This window comes from Pempheris klunzingeri, chromosome 11, assembly GCF_042242105.1.
Source record: "Pempheris klunzingeri isolate RE-2024b chromosome 11, fPemKlu1.hap1, whole genome shotgun sequence".
Taxonomy (NCBI): domain Eukaryota; kingdom Metazoa; phylum Chordata; class Actinopteri; order Acropomatiformes; family Pempheridae; genus Pempheris; species Pempheris klunzingeri.
The window spans coordinates 5469934-5477667 of NC_092022.1; the positions used below are offsets into that span (position 1 = coordinate 5469934).

Here is a 7734-nt window from a genome sequence, read left to right on the forward strand (position 1 = left end):
AGATGGAAAGGAAATACTAAGAACAGCTTGACAGTTTGAAATACTTGATACACAAGTTTTGAAGTTTGACCTCCAGCCATTTATACTGCAAAGCTCATTCAACACTTAGATCACATAAGTCCTGAGTCCTGAGTGATTTAAAAAATGTTTTTTATGTCAGAATTGGGGTTCACCGTGTGGCTGAGTCTGATTATTGTTGGTCTTCTGATATTTGAGGTGTTTTTTTTTCCTTTTGGTGCATATTATGGTTTATATGATGTTTCTGCTTAATGTTGAATTTCTAGGTTTCACTGATGCACCTTCAGTAAGATTCAGACATGTATACTTGATAACACACACATTCACAGCTTTATACGTGGCATGCTCTGTCTCCTGTGACCTTGTCAGCTCTGTTACGCACACACACACACACACACACACACATACGCACACAGACTCACACACAATCACACACTCCTGTAATGAAACAATCAGACATAGTATTCCTTCCACGGCCCTTGTTGTCCCTCTTTGTCTCACATTCCTCGTGGTGTGAATGCTGGAATGAGGTAACCAGGGCTTTGCTGACATCGCCCGCTCCGGCAGTGCGCTTGCCCCCATCATGGGCAAAATCCTGTTTCCTTGGCAACCAAGCCACTCCATTATTTTTAAGGCTTTCTTCTCGACTAATTGGCCAGACGAAAAAGGCAAAGAAACATGATTTGATGGAGAGGGGAGGACGGGGCTGATAAAGTTAGCAAAAACATGACATCAACATCAAAAGACATTTCAGCTCAGTTAAAAAGAACTGCGTGGTGTGATGCTAGGGTAGGGGAGTGAAAAAAAACGTTTACAAAAACAAAAGTGGTAATAAGTAAAAAGTTAAAAGCTGTTCCCAACTATTTTCACATCATGAACATCGGAAGAACAATACAGACCATCCATATATCCTCCATATTTTAAGGTTTTCTCACAAGGAAAACTGCTTGGGGAGATTTTTGTTGTCTGATATGCCTGAGATTAAAATTGTAGTAGCCTGGATCCTTAAAAAGGACCCGTGGAAAACCTTTACAGGGGTCAATAACTGTGTTTCAGGCTGTTTCCAGGGTCTGTTTTTAGGGGTCTGTGGAGGTGTTTTTTTTTCAAATGCTCAATAAACCCTAAAACCTCATCATAAAATTGTAGAAATCCCCCAAGAAGCCCAGAGACCCCTGGCAAGTCTTTGAAAACACCCTGAAAAAACATTTAAAAAGTGCTGCTGAAAGACTGCTGAAATTCATTAAACCTCCTCAGGGATAACTAAAACATACTGAAAAACCCCCTGTAGATCCCTTGAGTTCCCCTGCAGGAGCCTCATAAAAACAAAAAAACAGGAACCCTCTTCAAGAACCTTGGGACGTCCTGACCCTGGAAAACCCTCAAGTGACCCTGGAACCTCTTTTAGGGCCACTGAAGTGCCCTCTGGGATTGCTTAAGGATGTTTGGTGACCCCTGTAATACACTTTGGGGATCATCAAAACCCTTAAGAGACCAATGGAAAAGCTCAAGGAATTTTGTTACCCCTTCAAGGAATTGTGAATTCTCTCCGAAAAATTCATCATAATCTCTGGAGCTCCTGAACTGTATATTGAGATGCACTCCTCGTCCTGACGGAGGAGGGAGCTAGTTAGTGGCAGTCTGGCCTCTTGTGGTAAAAACGCAAAAGTGCAGCAGTATTTTTTTGTGCAGTGTGTCTTTCAAAGCATTGTTGCAAGAATTTTACAAGTATTTTCTGTTAAATCCTTGTAAACATACAGCTAAACCAAAGCAGGGGGGTCTGTGAGATTACAGAGAAAGTGCAGAGGGAAAGTGTTCCATCAATTATTCAGTCCAGCAGGAAAAAGTCTTCCCTCATTCCCTGAGGGCCAGCTTCTGCCTCTCACCTTGCATGTTGCAGAAAAGTCAATTCCACGGCTATTAGAAATTCACATTTCCACTTTCAGCAGTTCTTCAACATGTCTCGTCCTTGGCTGTTGTGCAAGCTCTTTTGTCCCTGTGAGTTTCCATCAAACAAAGCAAATTTGGACTTCCATTAAATCAGAGCGTGGGTATCGGCCAGTAGTTAAAGAGAGCAAAGGGAGCAGGAGGAATGTTAAACGTGGGAAGCCACAGACATTCAACAAGAATCATCTCTTTGGTCCCTCAAGGCGAAGAGGGAGCTGGATGCCAATACTGGACACAGGATGAGCTTTCAATATTGCTATTTATACACACACCACACATCAAACAGCATTTTCATGTTATACTATCAAGTTATGATGGAATGTGTGATTAAAGTCATGAGTAACGATTTAGCTTCTGGGGAAATGTAACTTCTCTTTGTTGCAGGCTGTGCCAATGTGGGAATTTCCCACTCTGATATAAGTGAAATATAATGGAAAGAAACTTACTTGGAGGTATATTTTAAACCCTCCACAAGGTCAGGCTTGACAGACCACCATGCTTTTTATAGACCCACCCTGCTGCATGGTTCCACGTTTCACACTTGGAGCTGCCCAGTAAAGTCCTTCAGAAAAAAATCAACTTTTCAAGGAGAACAAGACTCAAAGGTTTTATATGAAAACTCAACAGGGTTTGGCTGCATGCAGCAACAAAATCTGATGAGGCTCTGATGAAGGCTTATTTGGCAAATGGCAGAAGCCTTAGAAATAAAATGGGAAATTGAGACCAGAAAGTTTTGGTGCTTTTTGAGTGCTGCTATTCTGGTTTATGTTTAGTTGTCATCTCAGTGTAATTCATACTTGTAATAATGTAATTTAAATCTTGCAATAAGGTTATTGTTAACAGGAAGCAGAAAGCAGAATTCAACCACCAGTTGTTTGTGTACTTCATTAAATTCAGACACCAACATCTAAGATAAAAAAAAGTTCATGTGATCATCAGTACGTAACCTGATGGGGTTTGAGCGGTTCCATTCAGGCTCAGCTGCTTGTCATTGCAGGAAGAGACATTTAAATGGCTGCATTCCATTTAGGTGAGCTGATTTCAGGGTCCCAGTATGACACACACCCAGAGCAATGGATGGAACTGCTATAACAAGTCAAGACGTCTGCCAACCTGAACGATCGGGTTTGAATCTTTCATTTTATTGTCTGAATCTAATCTAATCTGAGGAATGAGGAACTTGATTTTATGGCTTGACACGACACAAGACTTGCGGAAAATTACCTGCTGAAGGGCCAGTGTTTAGGATTTAGTGGCATCTAGCGGTGAGAATGCAGATTACAACCAACCATATACCCCCTGCCTCACCCCTCCCTCTCCAAGCAGTTTGACGGCTGACAGTGGCCTCCGTTTGTCACAACACAAAATGGTATTCCCCTTCTTTCTTCACCTTTCAAGCTTCCGCTTCAACGTCACAACTCGAAAGGCCTTTGTTTGTCCATTCTGAGCTACTGTAGAAGTTGTGGTGATGCAACATGGCAGACCTGCTCCACATGCACATGTATAGGGCTCATTCTGAAGCCACAAGAACACAACAACTCTTTGAAGTTTCAGGTGATTATTCACTACTGAAAACATAATTATGAATACTACATTCCATTGTGCTAATAGGCCCCTTAATATAAGTTTCTTTTTCTATTCAGGAAGGAGTGAGGGTTTCATGTCTTCCTTATTTTCTTTGATCTACATAACTTCCGAGGTTCCAACGCCCATGAAAAAATTTGCACATTAAGGTTAAAAGTGCTGGCTAAAGCCCTGTTTGGGGCGTAATGTGCTTGTCATGATGTTATCTTCATCCTGCAGGATTTGATATGTTTTCCTTTGTTTATGTATTCTGGAGACTTTACAAGATCTACATTTCATTTTTACTTGTCATTCATAAGTAAGCAGAGAAAACCTGTACGGAGCTGCTTGTTCCTTGCTGGCTTTCACTTTTGCTTTTCTTTGCGGAGTTCAGACCCACACGTGCCAAACACAACATGAAGAATTCTGGGAAATATCTCACCAAAACAACGCAGGACAGTTTTTCGTCCAGCACGACTAACCATTTGAGACTCTCTGAGGAAGCGTGAGGGACTTTCTGTGGCTTTCCTGCACATGTGAACGGTGACTAGAAGTTTCAGTTCCATTTGTCTCAATAACTAAGTAATCACAGTTGTATGTATTGTGTATTAAGGCCTCATTCTGCCAGAACTCCCACTGTGTCAGGCACAATGAAATCATAATATTAGCTCTAAAATCACATGATAGACCAAGCATGTTGAAAACCACTGTCTGGAGATTGACCACTCTTCCCTCCCTTTCCTGCCACTTCTGATTTCTTTTTCTCATTTTCTGTGTTTTGCCACAGAAGCACCGAAATAGCCCACGTATGTCCGAGGAAAACATATTTTGATGACACTAACTTAAATGGCTGCTTTAAAAAGGATGTGAAAATGGGGTGGACTTTTGCTGGCTAATGGCTCTGGTTAGTAGGCCTGCAGCAAAGTTGGCAAGGTCTCTCAAGGCTACACCAACAGGAAATTGCAATAATCCAGAGCTGGGCTGAAGTAATTCACTCCCTTCTTTATTCAAGGCTTTGCCAGAGCTTCAGCGGACCACCGCGGCCGTCCTAGTAAGAGAAGAGGAGTGGGAGGCCTCAGGGCCTGACTGGAACCTCCCCTCCATGTGCTCCCTAATTGGTTTAATGACCGTAATTATCTGCTGGGGTGCATGTTGTGCAGAGGACGATTAATGGCCTCCAAAACATATGCAGACAGGCGGAAATTAGGAGAGGGGGGCAGTGAAACAAAGAATAGCTCTGCTGAAAAAAAAGGGCCATAAAGTCACAGAGAGAGACACATCCTGCTGGGAAAGAGAAACAGAATAATGACACAGGGTTATTCTTTTCTTCTTCATTTGATAGAATTTTGTTGCTGTTATATTAACTTCTTGGGCTTCTTCTTTTCTTTTAATTGAAAAAAACAACAACCTTTAATCAGATGTAATATGAAGCACACATGTGCACTTATACAGGACATACCACCCATGTGGTTAAAAGGTAGAAGTGAACTTCACGATGCTCCAGAAAACATCCATATAGAAACAACCTTTTTAACCCGCTGAATGACTTAAGCTGCAGTACCACTACTGCCCTGCAGATGCTAGCTCCAAAAAAATGTATAAAAAGTGTTGAACTCCATTTTTTTTTATTTGAAAAATCAGCTTTTCAGATGAAACACAATAACTGTTTTTCTCCATTAAAGTCAAATTGTGACAAATTACCTCAATAAAGTGTTGTGATGATGATTTTGATGGTCCCACTGTGCATTTACTCAGTATTTAATAGATGAAACCACTTCTGTACATTATGCCCTCCCTGCACTGTTTGGATAGCACAGTACCACATTACAGTCCTGTGTATACAGTACCAACGTGGACTCTATATACTGTAGTTTTATTTTCATACCAACATACCTGAACAAAACAGTTACATGTGTGTTTAGCTCTGTGACTGTTTCTATGTCTTCCTGTACTTTTGCTTTCAGCTCTGTGTGTGTGTGTGACAAGCTTCTGACAGCCAGAGTCAAATTCCTTGCATGTGTCAACATACTGGGCTAGTAGGTGACTCTGATGTTTTTATGTTTTCTTACAGGTGCCTCAGCCTATCAGAGTGGTGGCAGCTCAACCCACTCTACTGGTCTAACCCATCCAGGCTTCCTCTCCCTCTGATCAAATGTGGATTTTCTGGCTCCAGCACCTTACAACAACAGCAGTGAGCCGTACACTCATTAAGCTCAAAACTGAAGCATGAACTAAACCATGAGAGCATGTAAAATACACCTTGTACTGTGCTGCTGTACTAATTCTGTCAAAATAGCTGTTTTGAAAATATTCCTTTAATACCCTGCAAAATGGTCTTATAACCTTAAATAACTGATTGTTTTAATAACCTTAAATAATTATGCAAATTAGATCATAAGAAACACATAAAGCACAAGGTTTAATGACCTTAAGCAGTCTGGTAATCGTTAAAAAGTTTCTTATAAGTGCATATAAATGTCTAAAAATCTAACAATAAGCATGTTTATGATGCTATATAGTCTTGTTAACACATAACAATATTAATAAACAATTTATAAGGACCTTATTACTTATTAAGTATTGCTTATTACAAGGATCTTATTTAAAGTGCTACCCTGTTTTTTCTAAAGCTGGTCCAGCTCCTCAACAAAACCTTCTTGAAAACTGCAGAACCTTTGGAGGAGCAGCACTGAGATGTTTATAGGTTCTTGTAAAGTCGGATCTGTGCGATATTTTACGTGCTGAGTGACATCAGCGCTGCCATTAGTGGGAATATGGAGTGAATTAGGCCGCCGTTTCAAAATATACAAAGAGTCTGCAGAAAGACAAGGCTTGTGTCAACAGTGGCTTGTGTTTCTGCTCTCCACGCCCCCTCATGTCGCCCTGTGCTGACATCAAACAGATCCCAGCAGCACAGTTTGGGAAATGCTAGATGCTGGTAAGAATTATTTGCTCATCAGTATCTTATTAAATACGTTCATTAAAGCATCAAGATCTAACTGCTTGGTTTATTTTCACATGGATTACACCTGGAGAGGAGCTTTAGCTGAATTAAGTGTAATCCCGGATCAGGACATATAAAAGTCTCTTAGTTGAGAATGCAGTGAAAATAGGAAAATTGAGCGGCCAGAAGGAGACTTAGGGAGCAGACTGCAAAAACCCTGGAGTGCTGGTGAGAGAAACTGCAGCGGAAAGACGCAGGAAGACCAATATAGACAGAAATTGGAGGATGTGTTTTCTGGTCAGGAACCCATTGCTAAAATTAGCGAGGATGTAAATTCCTCAGCGTTGCCGGTTTTCAAATCCGCGCATGACACTGAGAGCTGCCAGGACGACATAAAACAAAAGCAAAAAAGCAAAAGCAAAAATGGAAGGGCGGCGGTATAGGGAGAGGTCATACATGAACGGTGCCATGGTAATGTTTTCCTTCTTCCTTATTTCTCTCCAAATTGACCTTCACCCTGAGAACAAAGACATCTAACAAGCCACAAGAAGGAGGGGAAAAGCTCTGAAAGCGAAAGCCGCGGCCCCCACACACAACAGTCCACAGGGGGAGGCTCAGGCCCTGGACGCCAAGCCTTCAACACAATCACCACACATGCTATTGTGGCCAGCAGTAAAGCCCTGCTATGGCTCAAAACTCCAGCTAACCCCCTCCACACCCACCCTCGCCACCAGGCCTTACTCTCCCCCCTCCCCGCTCTTTCTCTGTCTCTCCATGCATCCCTGTCATTTACAGTCCTAATGACAAGACCCAAACTTCCACACATTCAACCCCCGCAGAGCGAGGATAATCATATAACAGCCGACGACAGCGACATAAACCAAACTCCTCCAACACTCAGTTTAGACGCACTCAGACGTGGATTTGCATAAATCCAAACAGTACAGTCAGCAGCTACAGTGTGGCTCTGCTCCTCTTTTTCCATCATGGATGGAAGAGGGAGAAAAAAAATCCACCACGCTGTGAAACACAGAGGGAATAGATGGATGGAGATGGAAAAATTGTACAAGACTTCCTCAGCTTAGAGTCGCCTCACAAAGCCATGACTATTTCTAGGCAACCCACTGGTTTATCAGAGGTAAGAACACACAGCCGGCTGGAAGTCAAGGACAAAGACTTTGGAGGGATTGGGTGTCAGATCCCAGTTCCCATGCTCTGTCTGCGTAGGGCTTTTCTTACCACTTCTCTGTTGACCCACAGATTAA

At 42.0% G+C, this 7734-nt stretch overlaps 1 protein-coding gene across 1 annotated transcript in view; it reads left to right on the forward strand.

Moving 5' to 3' along the window:
• The window catches only part of LOC139210208 (solute carrier family 25 member 45), a 180195-nt gene that overhangs the window by 89564 nt on the left and 82897 nt on the right, over positions 1-7734 (forward strand). The gene's annotated exons all lie outside the window — the stretch shown is intronic.